At 46.5% G+C, this 20,961-nt stretch overlaps 1 protein-coding gene and 1 long non-coding RNA gene across 3 annotated transcripts in view; one reads left to right on the top strand and one right to left on the bottom strand.

The window, feature by feature from the left end:
* LOC139234699 (dolichyl-diphosphooligosaccharide--protein glycosyltransferase subunit KCP2-like) overlaps window positions 1-20,961 on the top strand; it is a 353,523-nt gene that overhangs the window by 200,786 nt on the left and 131,776 nt on the right. The window lies entirely within an intron of this gene.
* LOC139234628 (uncharacterized) overlaps window positions 14,249-20,961 on the bottom strand; it is a 36,774-nt gene continuing 30,061 nt past the window's right edge. Inside the window, exon 4 of the long non-coding RNA XR_011588322.1 lies at window positions 14,249-14,332. This is a non-coding gene — a long non-coding RNA (uncharacterized lncRNA). The remainder of the gene's footprint in view (window positions 14,333-20,961) is intronic.

The following is a 20,961-nucleotide window of genomic DNA, read 5'->3' as shown; positions in this document are numbered from 1 at the left end:
GCATTGCTGTCAAGGCTCTTCCAGGCTGCTGCTGGAGATATAAGCAACATCCCACAGTTTGCAGTAGACTGCTGCATAAGGGAGGTCATTGAGGCTCTCTATACAAAGAGAAACAGCTTCATCTCATTCTCTCTTGCCAGTGACAAGCAGGTGGAGCGAACATGAGGAAGAGGAGGAGCAGAAAATGGAGAAAGAGCAAGTGCAACAGGAAGTGGAGTAACAGGTTGAGGAAGGGAGGAAACAACATAGACAGCCCCTTTCTGCCTGGGCTTTATGTGATCAAATAATTCATGAATGCTACCAGTAGCTTCTACCACAACTCTCCATTCACCAACAGTTCCACACTCCTCATCTTTCCTCTATCACTGACCATCACATTGTCCTATTTCCGACAACACAAAAATAAAAGCCAGTAGAAAATGCACATTCCAATCCAAATTTATAAATAAAATCATGACATAATGCATACAGAAATAAACAAATTACTCTTGTGCATTTCCTTAGTGCCTTTTCCGTATGCCTTTGCCACACCTAGTGCTTCTACGAGGTGCTTCCCCGGTGGAAGGCTGCTGTCATTAAACCACTTCCTGCGCTGCCTCCATGTTTGACGAGCAACACTCCTGGCATTGACATCCTCTGCTATTTCTTTCCACTGCCTCCTGAGCATCTGGCGGGCCTCCTGCCACCCCTGCGGATAAAGGACTTCTCTTCTCCTTTCCACCTCTTCCATCAAGGCCTCCAGTGCATTGTCTGAAATCATTGGTGCTTGCTCTCTTGCTTGTTCAGCCATTGCTCAAAGTATCACAGCACTGATTCAGTTTTGAAAAATTCCCACCACTTGTTGCAGCCACAACGCACCTCCCCTTTGAGAGGTGCTGGCTGCCTTTAAATAGCATTAGACATGTGATATTGGGCCCCGTGTCAATCCGTGCAGCCAATGCGTACAGTGATCCATGCGCCCATTTTCAGGTCTTATCCAAATTCTCCCCCAGACAGCTCTGGATGCAGCTTTCATATTTTGCAGCTGCTGTTGTTGGGATTCTCCTGTATCCTTGATCTTCGTACAGCCACAGAAAGCCCTCAGAACTTGTATGCATGCACAAGTGTCTGTGTACGCAGACAATTTTTAGAGCATTCTAGAGCAATTCATAGCCTGGGCCAATGGAAGTAAATTTTTGCAGGTCCAGGTGTGGGTCCACGGAGAGCACTTCAAAATCGTTGACTGTTCATGTCTAAGTTATTGAAATGAGGCCCAAGGCCCAATTATGGCCGGTATTGGGCCTTCTGATTGAATGCATTCCATCTATTACAGACCCAAAACCGGCCATAACCAATTTCCACCTGAAAGTATGACGAATTAGGTTTTGCACCAGTCTAAAGCCTAACGGTAGAATCTCAAGTTTACTTGGAGCGACACCTGCTGAACAAGTTAGGGAGGAAAGGATGTGATTTGATAATATGTAAGTTTCAGTCTCCTAGGACTTGGGACTAATTCTGGATCAGGGGAGGTCAAACAGAGCAGTTCTAGTAAGCGGAACATAAAAAGTAATGAAGGTAGAAACGATACAGAAGCTGGATATTATTGTCGTCATCATCATCATCATCATAGGCAGTCTCTCGGAATCGAGGAAGACTTGCTTCCACTCTAAAAGTGAGTCCTTAGGTGGCTGAACAGTCCAATATGAGAACCACAGTCCCTGTCACAAGTGGGACAGATAGTCGTTGAGGGAAAGAGTGGGTGGGACTGGTTTGCGGCATACTCTTTCCGCTGCCTGCGCTTGATTTCTGCATGCTCTCGGCGATGAGACTCAAGGTGCTCAGTGCCCTCCCGGATGCACTTCCTCCACTTAGGGCGGTCTTTGGCCAGGGACTCCTAGGTGTCAGTGGGGATGCTGTACTTTATCAGGGAGGCTTTGAGGGTGTCCTAGTAACGTTTCCTCTGCCCACCTTTGGCTCGTTTGCCGTGAAGGAGTTCTGAGTAGAGCGCTTGCTTTGGGAGTCTCGTGTCAGGCATGCGAACAATGTGGCCTGCCCAGCGGAGCTGATCCAAGTGTGGTCAGTGCTTCAATGCTGGGGATGTTGGCCTGGTTGAGGACGCCAACGTTGGTGCGTCTCTCCTCCCAGGGGATTTGCAGGATCTTGCGGAGACATCGTTGGTGATATTTCATTAGCGACTTGAGGTGTCTACTGTACATGGTCCATGTCTCTGAGCCATACAGAAGGGCGGGTATTACTATAGCCCTGTAGACCATGAGCTTAGTGGCAGATTTGAGGGCCTGGTCTTCAATCACTCTTTTCCTCAGGCGGCCGAAGGCTGCACTAGCACACTGGAAGCGGTGTTGAATCTCATCGTCAATGTCTGCTCTTGTTGATAAGAGGCTCCCGAGGTATTGTACAGAGCAGGAGTTGGTAGATGATAGTTGAAGTGCAGACAATGATACAGCAGTTCAGTGTGCAGTAAATAAGCATATGATTGTGTGAGGAAATAATAATAAAATAAGTAAGCACATAAGGCTAGGGAGTGGGAGAAATGGATGACTCAAAGTTATGTATTTGAATGCTAAGAATATTTAAAAATGGGAAATTTGGAGGTATTTGCTGGAGAGGGAGCCTATAGTATCATAGCCATTACAGAGATCTGGTTCAATAATGGCACAGGTTGGGTAATTTCCAAGGATACATATTACTTCATTGATATAGAAAAGACAAACTGGAGGAGAATGTAGCTTTTTATGCGAATGAGAACTTGATTATAATCGAGATGAATACATTTAGTCCCAGTGTGGCTAGAAAAATCAGTTATGTACTTACGACTTGCTTTGAAGGAATGATTAGATACAGGAGTAATGCTTGAAAGTTGGAAAGTAGCTAATGTGACACCAATCTTTGAAAAGACACAGAGGAAACTACAGCTAGTGAGCCTATCGGGTGTTGTGGGTAAAGTATTAGATGGCATTCTGAAAGAAGGGAGTTTGAAACATCTAGCTAGGTATCATAAGAGCTAGTCAGCATGGATCTATCGGAGCGAGGTCTTGCCTGACATATGGACTGGAATAACTGGAAAGACGTAACAAATGTTTTTGGCAATCAAGATTCTGTTGATGTGAGAAATTTAGATTTTAGCAAGCCTTTGGATGTCATGTCACACAAGCAATTCGTCCACTGGGCATTAAGGCACGGAGCTCTTGCATTAGATAACCGCTCACCCATGCACCAGTGTGACCTTCCCATTTTCCAAACAGGTTATCTTTATCTGGCCCATCAGGGTGTGATTATTTAATTAGAACTATTAAGGGCTGAATCACATGTTTTCGCGATGGATTTGTGTTTAGTATTAGTATTTAGTACCCACAACTCTTAACTTAGGACAGCTGATTTAGCGTCCGCCTGAGAACCCGCCCAGAAAAAACAGACGGACTCAGGGTGCAGTTGTGAGTGATTAAAAAGATTGGGTGAAGAACGCTGCGTTACTGAATACTGTTGATTGTGAAGTTCATGTGCGTTTCTATTTTGTTTTATAAAGGACATTTAAGAACATTTTAAAAGGCAGGGGCCATGCTCGTTTGGGAGCCAGTAATCCTGGCTGCTATATTCAAATGGCTTCAAGCTGGAAGAAGGCTTATTGTTGATCATTTGCTACATAATCAAAGAGGTCGCAGGCGTATGGGGAGGAGACCTTACCCCCCGCCATGAATTTACAGAGAACATCGCTCATACCTACAGCTCTCTGAGGCACAGTGCGTTAGAAGGCTGCGCTTTTGAAAAGAGGTGGTCACAGAGATATGCCAGCTCATACAGGCAGACTTGCAGCCTACCAGCAGCAAAAGGACCGCACTGCCTGTCAGGGTGAAGGTGACTGTGGCACTTGCCTTCTATGCCTCCGGCTCCATTCAGGCATCAGCAGGGAATATGTGCTCCATCTCGCAGCACACTACACATTGCTGCAGTCGACAGGTGACTAATGCACTGTACACATGCGGAACGGACTTCATGAAGTTCCCAATGACCAGGGAGACCCAAAATGAAAGGGCTGTAGGATTTGGACAATTTGCTGACTTCCCCAAGGTTTAGAGTGCCCTTTACTGTACGCACATCGTCCTGCGAGCACGTTTACAGAATGCAGAGGTTTTCCTGAAACCAAAAGGCATTCCTCTCCATGAACATACAGATCATCTGTGACCATACTCAACACATCATGGCAGTCAATGCCCAATATCCAGGGAGCATCCATGATGCTTTCATCTTGCCTGAGCACAGTGTCTCACACATGTTCCAGCGTTAACCACAAGGTCAGAGCTGGATGCTTGGGGACAAAGGTTACAGCCTCGCCACCTGGCTCATGACACCTCTCTCGCGCGCTCTCGTCTGCAGAACAGGGGAATGCGAAGCACTCGCTTGCATATATGCACGTGAATGCTGGCACATCTACCTCTATGGCAGGAAATTTACCCTCCGTACGGATCACCACACGCTAACTACGTTATTCGCTACAACTGGATCTGGGCACAGACAGCTACGAATCAGCCGATGGTCAGATCGCCTTCATCAGTATAACTTTGATGTACAGTATGTCGCTGGCAGTCGCAATCATGTAGCTGACGTGCTCAGCCGCTCGACACCTGCTTCGGACTCTGGTGCTGATTTGTTCACAGATGTTTCTATATTCAAGAGGGAGTTAGATATGGCCCTTACGGCAAAAGGGATCAAGGGGTATGGAGAGAAAGCGGGAAAGGGGGACTGAGGTGAAGGATCAGCCATGATCTTATTGAATGGTGGTGCAGGCTCGAAGGGCTGAATGGCCTATTCCTATACCTATTTTCTATGTTTCTATGACATATGTCACGTCGCTCATCACTCAGTTCATTAGAAACCTTGTCTCCTGCGACAAACTCAAAACCGAATCACAGAGTGATGCTATGTGCCAGCACATGTGCCACTTCCTCCAGACTGTGTGGCCTAAGCAAATTCCGGAAGACCTGAAAATATTCCACAGACTTCGTGATGAATTTTCCGTTTGGAATGCTGGCTGCCTAGCTCATGGTGATAGAGCAATAATTCCCAAGTCACTTCAACAGCACGTTCTCCCATTGGCACACGATGGGCACCCTGGCATTGTCCGCATGAAGCAGAGATGTCGCGATTCAGTATTGTGGCCTGGGATTGACACTCGTATCGAGGAATTTGTCTCGCACTGCGAAACATGCAGTCTACGCAAAAAGGCCACAAACATCCGACCTACCTCCACAGCTCTCTGGGGCAGAGAATTCCACAGATTTACAACCCTCTGAGAGAAGAAATTTCTCCTCATCTTGGTTTTAAATGGGCGGCCTCTTATTCTATGACCTCGAGTTTTAGTTTCCCCTATGAGTGGAAATATCCTTTCTGCATCCACCTTGCCGAGCCCCCTCATTATCTTATAAGTTTCAATAAGATTAGCTCTCATTCTTCTGACTCCAATGAGTGTAGGCCCAACCTACTCAACCTATCTTCATAAGTCAACCCCCTCGTCTCCGGAATCAACCTAGTGAACCTTCTCTGAACAGCCTCCAATTCAAGTATATCCTTCCTTAAATATGGAGACCAAAACTGTACGCAGTATTCCTTGTGTGGCCTCACCAATACCCTGTACAGTTGTAGCAGGACTTCTCTGCGTTTATACTCTATCCTCTTGCAATAAAAGCCAACTTCCATTTGTCTTCCTGATCACTTGCTGTACCTGCATACTAACTTTTTGTGTTTCATGCACAAGGACCCCCAGGTCTCTCTGTACTGCAGCACTTTGTACTTTTTCTCCATTTAAATTATAATTTGCTTTTCTATTATTTCTGCCAAAGTGATAACCTCACATTTTCCCACATTATACTCCATCTGCCAAATTTTTGCCCACTCAAATAGCCTGTGTATATCCCTTTGCAGATTTTTTGTGTCCTCCTCACAATTTGCTTTCCCACCCATCTTGTAGTACATGACCTGCATTCCAAATAGCCAGAAATCGCTACAAGAAGTTCAGTGACCTCATCAACGATCATCACTATTCTGCAGCACATGTTCACGAAGTGGGGCCTCCCAGAGGTCATTATCACTGACGGTTTGCGAATTTCCTCACTCATCATGCTATCGAGCATCGCCTTACTGCTCAGTACAATCTTCAAAGCAACGGAGGTGTTGAGCTAGTTAACCATGGCTCATGACCCCCCTCTGGAACCTTCAGCCAGAAGCCGAGCATCGCTATAATGAGAGCCATGCAGCCACAAGCAACATCGTCGAACAGACAATTGGAGCGCTCAAGCAGCGCTTTCGATGCCTGGACCACTCTGAAGACTGCCTGCAATACTCCTCTCAGCAGGTCTCTGAGTTCATTGTGATGTGCTGCATGCTACACAACTTAGCCATCATGAGGGGACAGAAATTGCCAATGGGGATTGCAGGACCACCTCAGGAGAAAGGGGGGAAGAAGGAGGAGGAGGAGGAGGAGGAAGACGAGGAAGAGGAGCTTGGCGAAGAATCCATGCCACCACCACCACCACAGGGGAGGCATCATGGAGATTTTGCCGCTGCAAAAGCCTTATGTCGGCAGCTCATAATTGAAGGCTTTGCTTGAACTATGTTGTCTATTCCCCCTCTTATTCTGCAAATGAGACACTACGCAGGAATGGTTAAGGTGAACAAAAAGATGTATTAAACATTGTAACATTCTAAACTTTTTAACCTTTATTGTGAGACGTAAATAAAATAAAATAAAATTAGCTGCATCCAGCAGTGTGATAATTGAACAACATTATCAACAAAACAACATCATCCAGTGTGATACTTGAACATAATCTGTAACACAATAATAATGTAACATAAAACATACGATGCAACCAGCATCAATAACATAATGCAGCAACATCATATCCTGCCCACTATTTTTTCCCACCGTCTTTTGTCCCCCTTCCCCTTATCACCCTTCCTTGCCTGCTGTTCCTACCCAAAGTGGCACCAAGCTGGCGTGCAGCAAGGCTACCAGAGTGCTGCTTTGTTGGGGGGGGAGACAGTGGAGACGCCATCTGGTGACACACTCTACCAGTTCATAGCGTGGAAGGCCCGGCTTCTGACTGGTGAGCCTCTTCATCGGCGTCGCTGGTCACAGATGGTTTGGGTGTGACAGTGGGGAACGCAGAGAGTATGGCGGCAGGCATGGACTGCATCACTTACCCAAGCTGAAGCAGAGCTTGTGCCAGTGATACGCCACGCTCTCTGGGACTCCACTATCACTGCTGGAGGCATTGATGGCTTCACAGGCATCATGGCTTGCATTGACAATCTGCAACCTACCTCCGTAATGGTCGCTTTCAAACTGTTCATGCTAGCTGGAATCCTACCCAAGACATCAAGGAGCTGATGGCTGAACTGGATGCTCTCCCTGGACATTCCCACATGTCCAATTACACGTCTGCCTGTCTGTCAGCAGACCGACTTTGTTGACTCACCCTCCAGAGAGATAGCATGTGGGATTCAATGCCAGCACCGGATAGCTGCATGCCACAGCTCCCAGGAGCCCCGGATTCATCGAACCCCGAGAATGTCATGTCGTCCTCAGAGGAGCTGAGTGCCGATGGTGGAACAGGGATGGATTGATACTGTATCGGATGCTGCGCCGCAGTCTGCTTAGTGGTGTCCTCCTCTTCCTCCTCCTCCAGACGATGGCCTGACATGGAATGGTCCCTTGAGAGATGCTGTGCCTGTGGCTAGTCATCTAGAAGTAGAAAGCAACAGATGAGTGGATAGCAGCAGGGGAGGGGGCAGGGTGACACGAGGAAGGTCGCTCATTTGAAGGACTGTCACTACTCCATTATATCTAGTCCAGAGACGCTGCATCACATTGCCCCAAACCTAGTCCAGAGGTACTGCATGACATTGCTCCAACCTATCCCAGGGAGTGTGCAGGACATTGCCCCAACCCTAGTCCAGAGGCATTGCATGACATTGCCCCAACCTATCCCAGGGAGTGTGCAGGACATTGCCCCAACCTCTAGTCCACAGGTACTGCATGACATTGCCCCAACCTATCCTAGGGAGTGTGCAGGACTTACCCTCAGTATCCGAACGGGGGTAAGCGCCCCCCCCCCCCCCCCCCACCTAGTGGCTGCTGCCTGACCTGTGATGCTGATGAGGCCTGCCACTCTGTCCTCGATGTTGGTGTGTGGCAGGGTCTGAGGCGGACCACCACTTGTCCTCACTTGCTCGCGGTGATTATGAAACTTCTTTGCTTGCAAAGATGAAAATGGGAATGCTTACCATAGGTTCCATCTGCTCTTGTGGTACACACAGATAGCCACCAAAGCACTTAAACCATACTCTCTGAATGTAATACGATCCTCTGTTTAATGGCCTTGGAAGTTGCACATGGTTCATCAGGAGGACATCGAAGTGGGGAGCAATCTTATGAGATCTCAAAAAACAATCTTAATAATGTATAAAGATCATGCATGGTAAATAGGGTACCAAACTAAGCCTACCTATATGTCATGCATTTTAGGAGGCAACCCACAGCGTGCTGAGAGGCACCAACAGCATGAGAACAAATAGTGTGTCAGATTTATAATTGAAGTAATGAAGGAATACATGAATTAAAATCGAGCTCACTCTGACGACCCTTGTCAGATTATTAAACTTCTTTCGGTGCTGTGTGCCAGTCTGATCACAGTGCTGATCACAACCTCTTCAGCGATTCCCCTCAAAATCCTTTTAAATATGGATGGCAGTGGTCTAGATACACCCTGAATATGCAACTCCTGCCATCTTCTTTCCACAGCCTTCACTAGAGCTTCATTAGCCTCGTGGCTAAATCACCTGGCATGCTGTATGGAATCGTCGTCCTCCATGATCAAAATCCAAATGTAAAATGGCTGATTCAGCCTCGGTTGTATTGCGCATGCGTGCGGCTGTGCCCTGCATTAGCTTTTGCGACTGGAGACCAGACCAGAAGCGCAGAAGGAAAAAAAAAATTTGCGCATGCGCAGAATGGCCAATTTTTGCAGTGCCAGTACCTTCTTCTCTGGCGCAGAAAGTATGTGGTGCAACGCCAGAGTTAACGCTAATGCTCCTCGTGAACTGTCATTTGGCAAATGTTTCTCGCTCTGGCGCTAACGTTAACCTGCCGTTAAATTTTTGGCTCTGCTGTGAATTGTGCCCGGAAATGGGCGAAATCCCAAAAATTGAAAATCCAACCCCATATGAAGTGAGCACAGGCAACGGCAACACTGCCAACCTGCCCAAAATGGTGGCCACCGAGTACCGCGCTGGAAGAGGGCAGAAATGATATGGCAGCCATTTTTTTGTTCCAAACTGGTTCCAATTTCATGGCGTGAATTTCCTTCCTCCTGTAAAGCCCTCAAAGGTGTCATTGCATCAAACTTAATTTTCACTTCTCCAGTCACTCCTTATTTGAATTTCTTCAGCCCCACATCATTCTGGTCAAAATTACCAACAATAGTATTTTTTGATTGTAACTATGGCGCCCTTCTTAACTTCTTTGTGCCATTCAACGTAGTCGACCACTCCTTCCTTCTTCTCTTTCTATCCTCTCTAGTCTACCTCCTTTGCTTGTTTCCTCTCCTACTTGTTGAAATGTAGCAAGTACATTTCATGCAATGGTTTCACCTCCGACCCCCTCAGAGGTTCCATTCTTGGTTCTCTTTTTACCATTATGAGGAAGGATTGCCAACCTTGGGACTTTACTCTCTGAAGAAAAGCAGTACTTTATAAAGATCGTTAAGATTTTTTACACAAATAGAGAATTTGAATCTGGGAAAGTTTGTTGCACATGGAATTCGAGGACTAGGGGGGACATAGTTTAAAGTTAAGGGTGTCTGTTTGACCTGAATCTAAACCAAACCCCATATCTATTTCATCAGCAGGACCACTTATTTCTACCTACAAAACATCGCTCATTTCTGCCCTTACCTCATACCCACTACTGATGAAACTTGCACATCTTTGCCAATTCCAAGCTCAGCTTCTCCAATGTTCTCCTCACCAACCACTTGAGTTACAATTTACATAAACTGTAACTCATCCAAAACATCACTGTCCGCATCCTATCACTCTTGTCCTCACAAATTTCGAATTGCTTCCTATCCCCCAAAGCATTCAATTCAAAATCCTCATTTTCATTTACTCATCTCTCCTTGGTTCATTCCCCTCTACCACTGTAACATCCTCCACTCCTACTGCCAGTACACATGTTTTGCTTTTTAAATTCAGGACTGCTTTCCAGACCCCTCACCACCTTCAGTGACCGAATCTTCAGTTAACAGCACCACACACCTGATTGCTCTCTCTAAACTTCTCTACCTTACTACAGCTTTCCCCATCTTCAAAATCATCCTCAAATCCTGTCATTTTGACAATGCCTTCAGTTGCATCCCCTAATTCTTCTCCTATTACTAATCGGCATCTGTTGTTGCCTTTGTGAAGCGATTTGGGATGTTTACTATGCTAAACTTACTGCACAGTTGTACAGTGTTATTGTTGTATAACAACGATCAGAGGGAAGACTTTCAATCCTTCAATCTATGCTGGATTCTAATCTCGGTCTTGGAAGTCGTTGGAGGTTCTCATAAACCATTGTGCTAACCAATGCTGTATAAATTGATTTAAAGAATCCTGTCAAACTTTTTCTTTAAAAATGCTGTTGATATTCTGAGGAAGGCAATAACCAATATTATGCACCCTTGACTCTTGGTAATCCGCTCTGTACACTTTTTTTTTGTTCTTAAGCTTGACCTACAAACAGAACGATGCCTGTGAGCAAACTGGATGCAGTTGACAGCTGATGTCTGATCAAGGCTTTCTGTGTACACTTGTGTCATAAAGGTGACACATTTTCAATCTAGGGAGACAAGCAGTAGATTTCCTGTAAACATTATGGATGTGAGCTAAATATGTGATAAGAGTACAGAATGGAAAAACTTCCAGATTTGTACTTCTTGCAGTAGTATTTCAATACAGTGTCACTAAATGTAACAACAGTTACCAGGATGTATTAATATTTAAAGATGCTAAATTATCAATAAAGAAAATTCCATGGATCCAAATTATTTACATAATGAAAAAGAGTTCAGACAATGGTGGTGCTATAAGTTGTGCTGCACTCTGGTAGAACATGTGATCCTCTACTTGACAAGCTGCAGACCTTTGGGCCACGATTTTTCCTACCAGGTCAGGAGCGAGGCAGGTGACTTCGGGTGTGGACTGGAACCCTGCTCCACTCTTCATCCAGCTCTCTCCAAATGATTTTACATTGATGGGACCTGTTAAGCCCGCCCTGCGAGCTTCCCGGCCAATTAAAAGGAAGCAGATCTGGTGGCATCATTTGATAATGCGTCATCGGCCTTAAAGGATCCATGCCAACATTCATTTTGACAGTTGTGCTGTCAGTGTTCTGGAGCATTGAGGTGCTGCAAACACTGACAAGCACTGCACAAGGGTGCACGGCTGCACCCAAGCTCTCCTATCATAGAAACATAGAAACATAGAAAATAGGTGCAGGAGTAGGCCATTCGGCCCTTCTAGCCTGCACCGCCATTCAATGAGTTCATGGCTGAACATGCAACTTCAGTACCCCATTCCTGCTTTCTCACCATACCCCTTGATTCCCCTAGTAGTAAGGACTTCATCTAACTCCTTTTTGAATATATTTAGTGAATTGGCCTCAACAACTTTCTGTGGTAGAGAATTCCACAGGTTCACCACTCTCTGGGTGAAGAAATTCCTCCTCATCTCAGTCCTAAATGGCTTCCCCCTTATCCTTAGACTGTGTCCCCTGGTTCTGGTCTTCCCCAACATTGGGAACATTCTTCCTGCATCTAACCTGTCTAACCCCGTCAGAATTTTAAACGTTTCTATGAGGTCCCCTCTCATTCTTCTGAACTCCAGTGAATACAAGCCCAGTTGATCCAGTCTTTCTTGATAGGTCAGTCTCGCCATCCCGGGAATCAGTCTGGTGAATCTTCGCTGCACTCCCTCAATAGCAAGAATGTCCTTCCTCAGGTTAGGAGACCAAAACTGTACACAATACTCCAGGTGTGGCCTCACCAAGGCCCTGTACAATTGTAGCAACACCTCCCTGCCCTTGTACTCAAATCCCCTCGCTATGAAGGCCAACATGCCATTTGCTTTCTTAACCGCCTGCTGTACCTGCATGCCAACCTTCAATGACTGATGTACCATGACACCCAGGTCTCGTTGCACCTCTCCTTTTCCTAATCTGTCACCATTCAGATAATAGTCTGTCTCTCTGTTTTTACCACCAAAGTGGATAACCTCACATTTATCCACATTATACTTCATCTGCCATGCATTTGCCCACTCACCTAACCTATCCAAGTCGCTCTGCAGCCTCATAGAATCCTCCTTGCAGCTCACACTGCCACCCAACTTAGTGTCATCCGCAAATTTGGAGATACTACATTTAATCCCCTCGTCTAAATCATTAATGTACAGTGTAAACAGCTGGGGCCCCAGCACAGAACCTTGCGGTACCCCACTAGTCACTGCCTGCCATTCTGAAAAGTCCCCATTTACTCCTACTCTTTGCTTCCTGTCTGACAACCAGTTCTCAATCCATGTCAGCACACTACCCCCAATCCCATGTGCTTTAACTTTGCACATTAATCTCTTGTGTGGGACCTTGTCGAAAGCCTTCTGAAAGTCTAAATATACCACATCGACTGGTTCTCCCTTGTCCACTCTACTGGAAACATCCTCAAAAAATTCCAGAAGATTTGTCAAGCATGATTTCCCTTTCACAAATCCATGCTCACTCTCTCCAGATGCTAATGGAGTGAGTCACAACATGCAGGGAGGTTCTCTTCCCTTCCAATGGGTGGAAGAGACTTCCCCAGGACACCAACGCAGCCTGGTTGCACATTGTACAGGAGGACACAAGCAGGGATGTGGTCAGGAGGACCAGGCTACAGTGACGCAAATCTTTCAGTTATCTCAGTCAAACGTTACTGTAAACCCACACTTAACCTCATCCTGCTGTGCCATTCATCACATCCCCATCACCCTACTCCTGCATATCCTTACACCAACTTACTTTGCACCTCCACCCATCCCTCTCTCTCTATCTACATTATCACATCCCCATCTCACTAGCCACCCCTCACACTCACCCTCATCCTTGTCCAATCATATCAACTAACAATACACAAAGGTAGGCACTTGGGTCTTTTAACCAATGTTCATGTAGAGTTTCTGCTAATATGTTGGCAAACATTGAAATCTTTATTTTCAACACTTTGTGTTCTTGGACAGATTTGTGTGCACCTTTGGAAGTGGCTTATTGAGTTGTAGTAAATGGTGAGACATAAGGGTACCCCACACAATGGTGATGAGGGTGGTAGGCTAGGGCACTGCAGGGATGTGTTGGTGTGGGGTGGTGCCAACCTGCCACATCATGTAGCAGCCAGGGTGTGCAGCAATCAAGTGACGTAAATCTGACCATGGTGAGGTCACCCCTGGCGTCCCTTCCAATGGGTGGAAGCAGCATTGTAGTCGGGTGCTGATGCCCTGTGTCCTGTGCAGCATCAGGTGATTGTGGAGAAGGTTGGTGTTGTTGTTGTTGCTGATGCTGGTGTGCTCAGTGCTGCTGGTGTTGGGGGCTGATCATGGTGGGATTCTGAGGACCAAGATGAGACTTTTTCAAGGGCACCGATGCTGATGGAATAGATGGCAGCTGAAGTTGAAGTGTATTCCAAATCCTGAAGGCTCCAGCTTCTAAGATTGGAAATTGAACAGCTGTGACATGGTAGCTTTTATACCACTTTTGCAGCAGTCAACTTTTCACAGCAATGGAGAGTCATTGAGAACCTGACACACTTATCTGACGTGATCCCCGAGCACCGGGAACCTCGTAAAAAAGTAGGAAAAATTGTTGGGACCTGGTAAAATGCGGCTAAAATACCTGTAATTGCTTCTTACATATCTCAATTGCCTGACTCGCCGCTTAGTGCTGGTTCTGCAAACCATAGGCAGAGCCGGCACTTGGGAAATTAACAAGGATGCAGGTTTACAGCGGGATACTGCCCCACTGTCAATCATTTAGATTTTTACAGCAGACCTCTCTCTAAACCTGCCCTCTGAGCGCTGACAAGATTCTGGCCATGTTGTGAGACAGGCCACATCATGGGGTGAAAGATGGGAAGCTAAAAGGGAGAATTTTTTTTTGCCATTTTACACACCTCCTAACTGCAGGTTACAGTGCAGAGGTAATTTAAAAAAAACTTAGACCAGCCCACATTCTTGTTGTCATGTTCAGGAATACTTTGTGATGTGGATAGACCTATAGAATGAAAAAGAAAAGAGGACAAACAATAAATTTCCTGACAAAAACATTAACAACCAGAAAAAAAGTTTAAGAGTTACAATACAGTTAAATAAAAGCTACATATCAGTTTACATAAGGTTCTGATAATCATTTATTGAGCTCCATTACTTCCTACACTTTCAAATGTTGTGCTTTAAATAAAAAATCCTCATAGATGCAGTAACCCAGGGTTTTCCAGTCGTCTTCTATAACTGGCGGAAGAGCTGAAGAAACCTGGAAAAGTGGCATAAATTACATTTATGCCGTTTTTCCATGGTTTCCGCAGCTCTTCCAGTGAAGTTACGTTGGGAAAGCAGGAGAATCTCCTTGGACATTCACCCTCCGTCTCCATTCTGCACAGCCAAGATTAGAATTGCTCATGTGGGGAAATCGAGACTGCAAACTGATTTCTTATCATTCTGGTGCCCCAAGGCATTGGTGTACAGCAGAGAACACTTTATAACATCATGTTTAACTATTTACTCTTAAGTTTCCAAAACTGCAGCATACTGCTAGATATTTGTCACTCTATGTATAATATACTTGTAATGAAATTTCTTGTGCCTGTCATGTACATTAAGCTTTATTTATTTCTCTGTCATGATTGTCCAGATGTCAGTAATATTTATTTCCCCTTTAGTGTTTAAGTCTGTTTTTTCCTGTCTAAGTAATTATTTTGATTATTTTCTCCTTTTGTTATTCACCACTCATATTATGCAAAACCTTTGTCCCCAATTATAGCAGTATTAAACAATTATTCAAAATGTACTCTGCAGGGTAAATTCAGTAATCCCATGATCCCTTCGGGAAGCTGTGCTCGAAGGGAGCGTGAGATGGAGAATTGCCACTAGCCCTATTTCCAAACTGTGTTCCTTTTGAATATGGCTTCTGGCTGGCAGTGCGTGGTGGCTGAATTGGCCCTATATTTCTTAGTATACTTCTCCTTCTCTCTCGGTTTCATTTTGAGCATTGCATCATCTCGTCATCCCACGGTTAACCAAAATTGCAACAGGACTGTATATTAGAATAACACAGTACCTTGATTGGCTAGCCAGTAAACTATACAGCAAATCTATAAATCAATGGCTGTAAATGGCAATGGCATATCAGCAGCTATTAGCAGAACAAATGCTGAGCAACCAGATGATAATTATTAAGATCATCAATCACAGGACAATTAATTAATTTCATTTTCTACAGTTTTGAAGAATTGATTATGCAATTTTTACTATCTTCAATGGATATGGCAAGTATCCGAACCACAGTATGGGCCCAAGTTTCAGCTCGACTTGCTCCTGTTTTTTTGAAGCAACTAGTTTAGTATGGACTATCTTAGAAATCGCAATTCTTGGCATTTAGTTTGCTCCAGTTCTAGTTGGTTAGAATAGTTTAGTTTTAGTACAGTTTTTTTTTCAAAAGGGGGCGTTGCCAACCACTTACGCCTGTTTTTCAAGTTTAGTCAGCGAAAAGTTACTCCAAACTAACTTAGAACGGAGTAAGTGTCGATTTTTGTATGCTCAGAAAAACCTTGCCTACACTTTATAAATTAGGCACAGGTAGCGAGAGATGGGGGGGGGAAGGCAAGTTAGAGGGAAGTTAGGGGATTTTACAAAGCATTAAACACTTCACTTTTACCAATAAAGAGCCATCATCAATAAGAAATGATAAATAAATCAATAAATCAACCAATCAGTCAAAAAAAAAATTAAAAATTAAAAAAAGAAAAAATCAATCAATAAATAACAAATTAAAAGTTTCTACTCATCTACTGCAGCACCGGGAGCCCTCCAACAGCCTGCCAAAGAGCTGGTTGGGCGGGCCCCGCCACTGAAGAGGTGCTCTGGCGGGGTCTGCCGCTGAAGAGGCATTGCTCGGGCGGGGCCCACGATCAAAGAGGTGCTGCTCGGGCGGGCCCCGCCGCTGAAGAGGTGCAGCTCGGGCGAGACCCGCTGCCGAAGAGCTGCAGTTTGGGCGGGGCCCGCCACCAGGGAGGAGTTTGGGTGGGTCCCGCCGCCGAAGAGGTGCTGGTCAGGTGAGCCCCACCACCGAGGAGGTGTTCGGGCAGGGCCCGCCACTGAACAGCTGCTGGTCGGGCCGGCCCCACCGCCGAGCAGGTAAGGGCAGGCAGGCCACTCGGCCCAGGATAGGGGCAATGTCCCTTCAGCCAGGGATAGGGTCGCCCGGAGACAGGATGCGCTGAGAGGGCCAGGAGCTACAGTGCACGCGCGCAACCTCCACTGCGCATATGCGCAGCTGCCGGCACTCTTTTTGGCGAAGGGCTGTAGCTCCGCCCCCAGCTGCTTGTTTTGCGTTGCGTTGACTGAAACAGACCTGCTGGACTCAGAGAATCGTGAGGTAAGTTTTAGCCGCTTTTTCTATTCTAAAAAATAGGTGGGCCTCTCGGAGTGCGCCGTTCCGGGAGGACATCCGAAACTTGGGCCCCAAATAACTGTTTGGAAAAACACTGCAGCGTTCGAAGGAACGGTTGCACCTGGAACCTATAGGTAGGAGAGAGGACAGTGTGCACAATACTTTATTTATGTGATTAGAGAAGGCTGTACACTTAGACTGATTTATATATGTAACTGTTGTATATGGGGAGGCAATTTATTTCTTTATTCGTCTACTTGCAGTGGGTGAAGAGAACACTCGTTTAATTATTACCCATCAGTAACTCCATAGCAGGCCCATTATACAAAATAAAGGGCTAGAACCTCCACTTTTTTTTCCATGCTTAATGCCCGCTTAACGCCCACTATACCACTGAAATGACGTATAACGCCCAGATATCATGAATTTTGGCACAAAATGGAAACTGACGGGCTTTCTTAGGAGACTTATCACCAAGCATTATTTTCCCAATGGGCTTAACGCTGAGAAAAAATATTACCGCCTGCCCACTTTTTTGGGGCGGAATCAGCAGAATTCAACGCCCATAATATCGCCCAGCGTTACTTTCCGCACGGAATGAATGCCGAGATTCAATATTAACGCCCGACCACTTTTTTTTGTCATAAAGAGCATTTTTCCAAACTAGCAGCCATGGAGATCGTCCATCGTCAATTTCACCACCTCGCACACTAATCGCCCAGAATATCGCTCGCTCAAAAAAAGGGCCACAAAAAGAGGAACTAACTGGGATGAATGCCAGCGATGTGGCTGGCATTTGTTAAATCCCACTCTTACATGAGGAGCTGATAGCTGAAAGATTTGCCTGAAAGAGTGCTGATGTGAGTGACAACGCTGATACACTGCTGTGTGTGTGCAGCTTAGACATCAATGGTGCCCATTACCTTGGTACCGGTTAAAGTTTACGTTGATTGATGTTAAGTTGTATTTAACCCTTTCATGGTAAGGAATCACCAATGTGTAATGGTCCAGCTATCTGAGACAATGTGCAACAAGGTTATGTTCAATAACAAAAGCTTAATACCAACATTGGTCTGAAATCATAAGTATCACAGCCAATCACATCCAACCCCCGCCCACACCCCACATTTTCCACCATTGACATAAATCACATGGTCAACATGTCCACCAACACAGAATACAAAGGCAAAGCAGGAGCGTGGTCCCCAGCCCCCATACATTGCAACAAACTGCATACATCCAGATGGAGATATAACACAGTCATCACCTGTGCACATGCATCTCACTTTCCTTCCCCCCTCTCCTTCTTCTCCCCACCTCTATCCCTTCCCTTCCTCGCTCCATGGCACCTGTCCGAGGAGCTCCTCAGGCGGTGCCTCATTGGGGGGGGATGAAGGCAAATGCGGTGGTTGCACGGGTACGGGAGCAGGGGGTGCCGAGGGGGCAACATTCTCTGATGCAGAAGCAGGATTTTGGTCCTTGCTCTCATCTGTCGTTCACAGTGGTGCTCGGAACCTAGGGGTGGAGTGCCATGCTCAGGGACCACTGGGAGGCCTGTGGCAGCAGTGTTCCTGGCTATCGCATCCAGGGACTCCGCCATGCGCAGAATGTATTCGATCATGGTGGCTAGGTGTCAGGATATACCCCCCAAAGCTTCGGTGAGCTGGTCACCAATGTCTACAGTCCTCCTGGACAACTGTACCATCTCTCCGCTGTCACGTCGCGCTCGTGGAACAGACCTGCTGCGTCCACGAGGCCTCCGTGGGGTTGGCGTCGTCCTGGGGACAAATGGGGTGCCGTGTGGAGAGGTGCTTGGGGCCGGTACCTCCAGAGTGGAGGCGGGAATAACCAGAGGACCAATAGATGGCCTTGGGGTGGAATGGCTTCTGTAGGGTGGCGATGCAGGTTCCTCGAAGTCCGCGTTCTCATCTGTCGAGAACAGGCCCAGCGGATTGACGGACGAGAATCAGAGCTCTTCAGCACCAGATGTAGGATCGTCCGCCGACTCCTGCCCCGCTCCCCCACCTTCTGGCCTCTGTGGCCTTGCCTGGGGCCGCGCTGCTGGCTGAGCTGCAAGACACAAATAAGCTTGTTCGAGAAGGAGGTGCTAGGGTGACAAGTTGAGTCCAGCGCTACACACAGCATATGCATGACAAAAGCACCACCGCTCTCAAAATCATCGCAGACAGCAAATTTCATGACCATCAACACATTGTGCATTGCAATGATTTTCATTAGGCCAGCATTATTGCTATGACACTTTTAGAAATCATCTATCATATATGATTGTTCGGATATGAGTTGGTGTGGCATCTATTGACTTTACATCATGCAATGGTGTAAGCTTTACTCACGTGGCATCACTTCAGGGTCTGCAGATGTGTCCATGGCTGTCTGGGGGTGCTTCCCCACGAGTGTGAGCACTCGCTCCTCCATCTCTGTGATGTCGCTGGGGTCTGGTGGCCCCCCACCTGTTTGTTTCTGCACGGACCTCATCGTCGATAGCTTCTTCTGTAAAAGGTGACAAGACGATATGGCATGAGATCATTGCATGATATCATTGCTAGGTACTGTCACAGAAACTGATACAACACATAACTGACAGATGTAATCAAGATTATTATAATTATTCATTCTTTACCTGACGACGTGCACCGTGACCGCAGGCTTTGAGTGAAGCATTTCCGGTAAAAGTGCAAGACCTCACATCTGCTGATAGTCACTCATGACTGTTACAAATCAAATTATATAAATACATAAGTACATGTAAATCAATGTAATACTTACTCTTGTGGACCCCACAAGGTCGTTCCATCGTTTGCAGCATTGGTTGCCCTCACGCACCTCGTTGGTCACCGACAAGACCACCTCTGCTATCTCAGTCCATATCTTCTGGTAGGCCTTTGGGGTGGGCTTCCCACACCCTCCCTGTGTCAAATCACCCCAGCGTAACTCGACCTCCTGCAGGAGGGAGGCATTTGCCTCGTCTGAGAACCTCTTGGCTCTTTTGCGACCTCCAATGTGTTCCTCTCCCAGCTCACTGCTCTCTCCAGCTTCAGTCTCCACCGTGCTGTGATGCCTCCTCCTCGCTCTCCATTAAAGGCCAAATTCGGTCAAATATGTGGCTGGTAACAGCTAATTTTTGTTTGCCTACTTGCTGTGAAGCTCTAAAGTCTCTCTCCTTCCTCCCAAAGCAGCCACACCACACCCACCGCGTCTTCAGTCCTTCTGAGTTCCCTCTCTCTGTCTCCTCTTCTGCGCATGTTATGGTGACCCTTGACCTCCTGAATCGCGGGAATCGAGCGTTGCCATGCCGTTGCTAAGGATGTCTACACTTTACGGCAGGAGGTCAAAAAAATTTAACGCTATCGCCCATTTGATATCGCTCACGGTAACGCCCATTCTCAAAAGTGGAAACTAGGTGTTTTGAGAATGGGCGAGAAGCCGGCGATCTGAAAACCCTTTTTTACCACCCGCCCACACAGGAAATAATACCCATTTTTGGGCGATAAGCTCAAAAGTGGAGGTTCTATCCCAAAGAGTTAAACTGTTGTCACACAAAACCTTGTAACCGAGGACTCCTCAGTTCATAAATCACAATAGGGATTAAAGGGCCCGAGTTTGGTCAAACCTAAGTTCCGCCCGTGTACTGTCGAAAGGACCGCTAAGATCCTGACGGTACTTTGGGCAGAAGTTTGGTGGAAAAATGTGGAATAAACTGCCCGGTGGAAAAAATGGACCTTTCACGCCGATTCTGGGCAGCAGCGGGCAGTCGATCGCATTCTGGGTAGCAAATGCGATCCTCGGCAAAGTAACGCCAAGGATAGAGTCGGGCCCAGGAAGGGGGGGAACGGGAAAAAAATTTTTTTTTCAACAAATGGAAAAAAAACATTTCGAAATCCTTCAGAGAACCCTATCCACCAAAATTGCTGCAAAAGAAATGAAGGAAACAAGTGCATGAACCTTTTTTTGCAGGCCTTCATACTAACCGTTCAGGTAAGCCCTGCCTCCACACGACGGTCTCTTCTGCTGCTGGAGCAGAGGACCACCCGGACCAATCTGGGGAGTGAGCGGACGGGAGGACTCTTGTTGGTGTTGCATGCCGGCGTTCACCAGCGGACGCCAGTAGACGCTCCCCAGCGGTCTTCTCTCCTCGCCGGCGTGAGGACCTGACCAAACTCACTCAGAGGGGAGAGCGCCCAAAAACTAGGAGGACAATCCAGAAAACTCGGCAG

Source organism: Pristiophorus japonicus, chromosome 1 (genome assembly GCF_044704955.1).
Source record: "Pristiophorus japonicus isolate sPriJap1 chromosome 1, sPriJap1.hap1, whole genome shotgun sequence".
In the NCBI taxonomy this organism is placed as follows: domain Eukaryota; kingdom Metazoa; phylum Chordata; class Chondrichthyes; family Pristiophoridae; genus Pristiophorus; species Pristiophorus japonicus.
The sequence above is the reverse complement of the archived record's forward strand: the minus strand, read 5'-3'. Positions and strand labels throughout refer to the sequence as shown.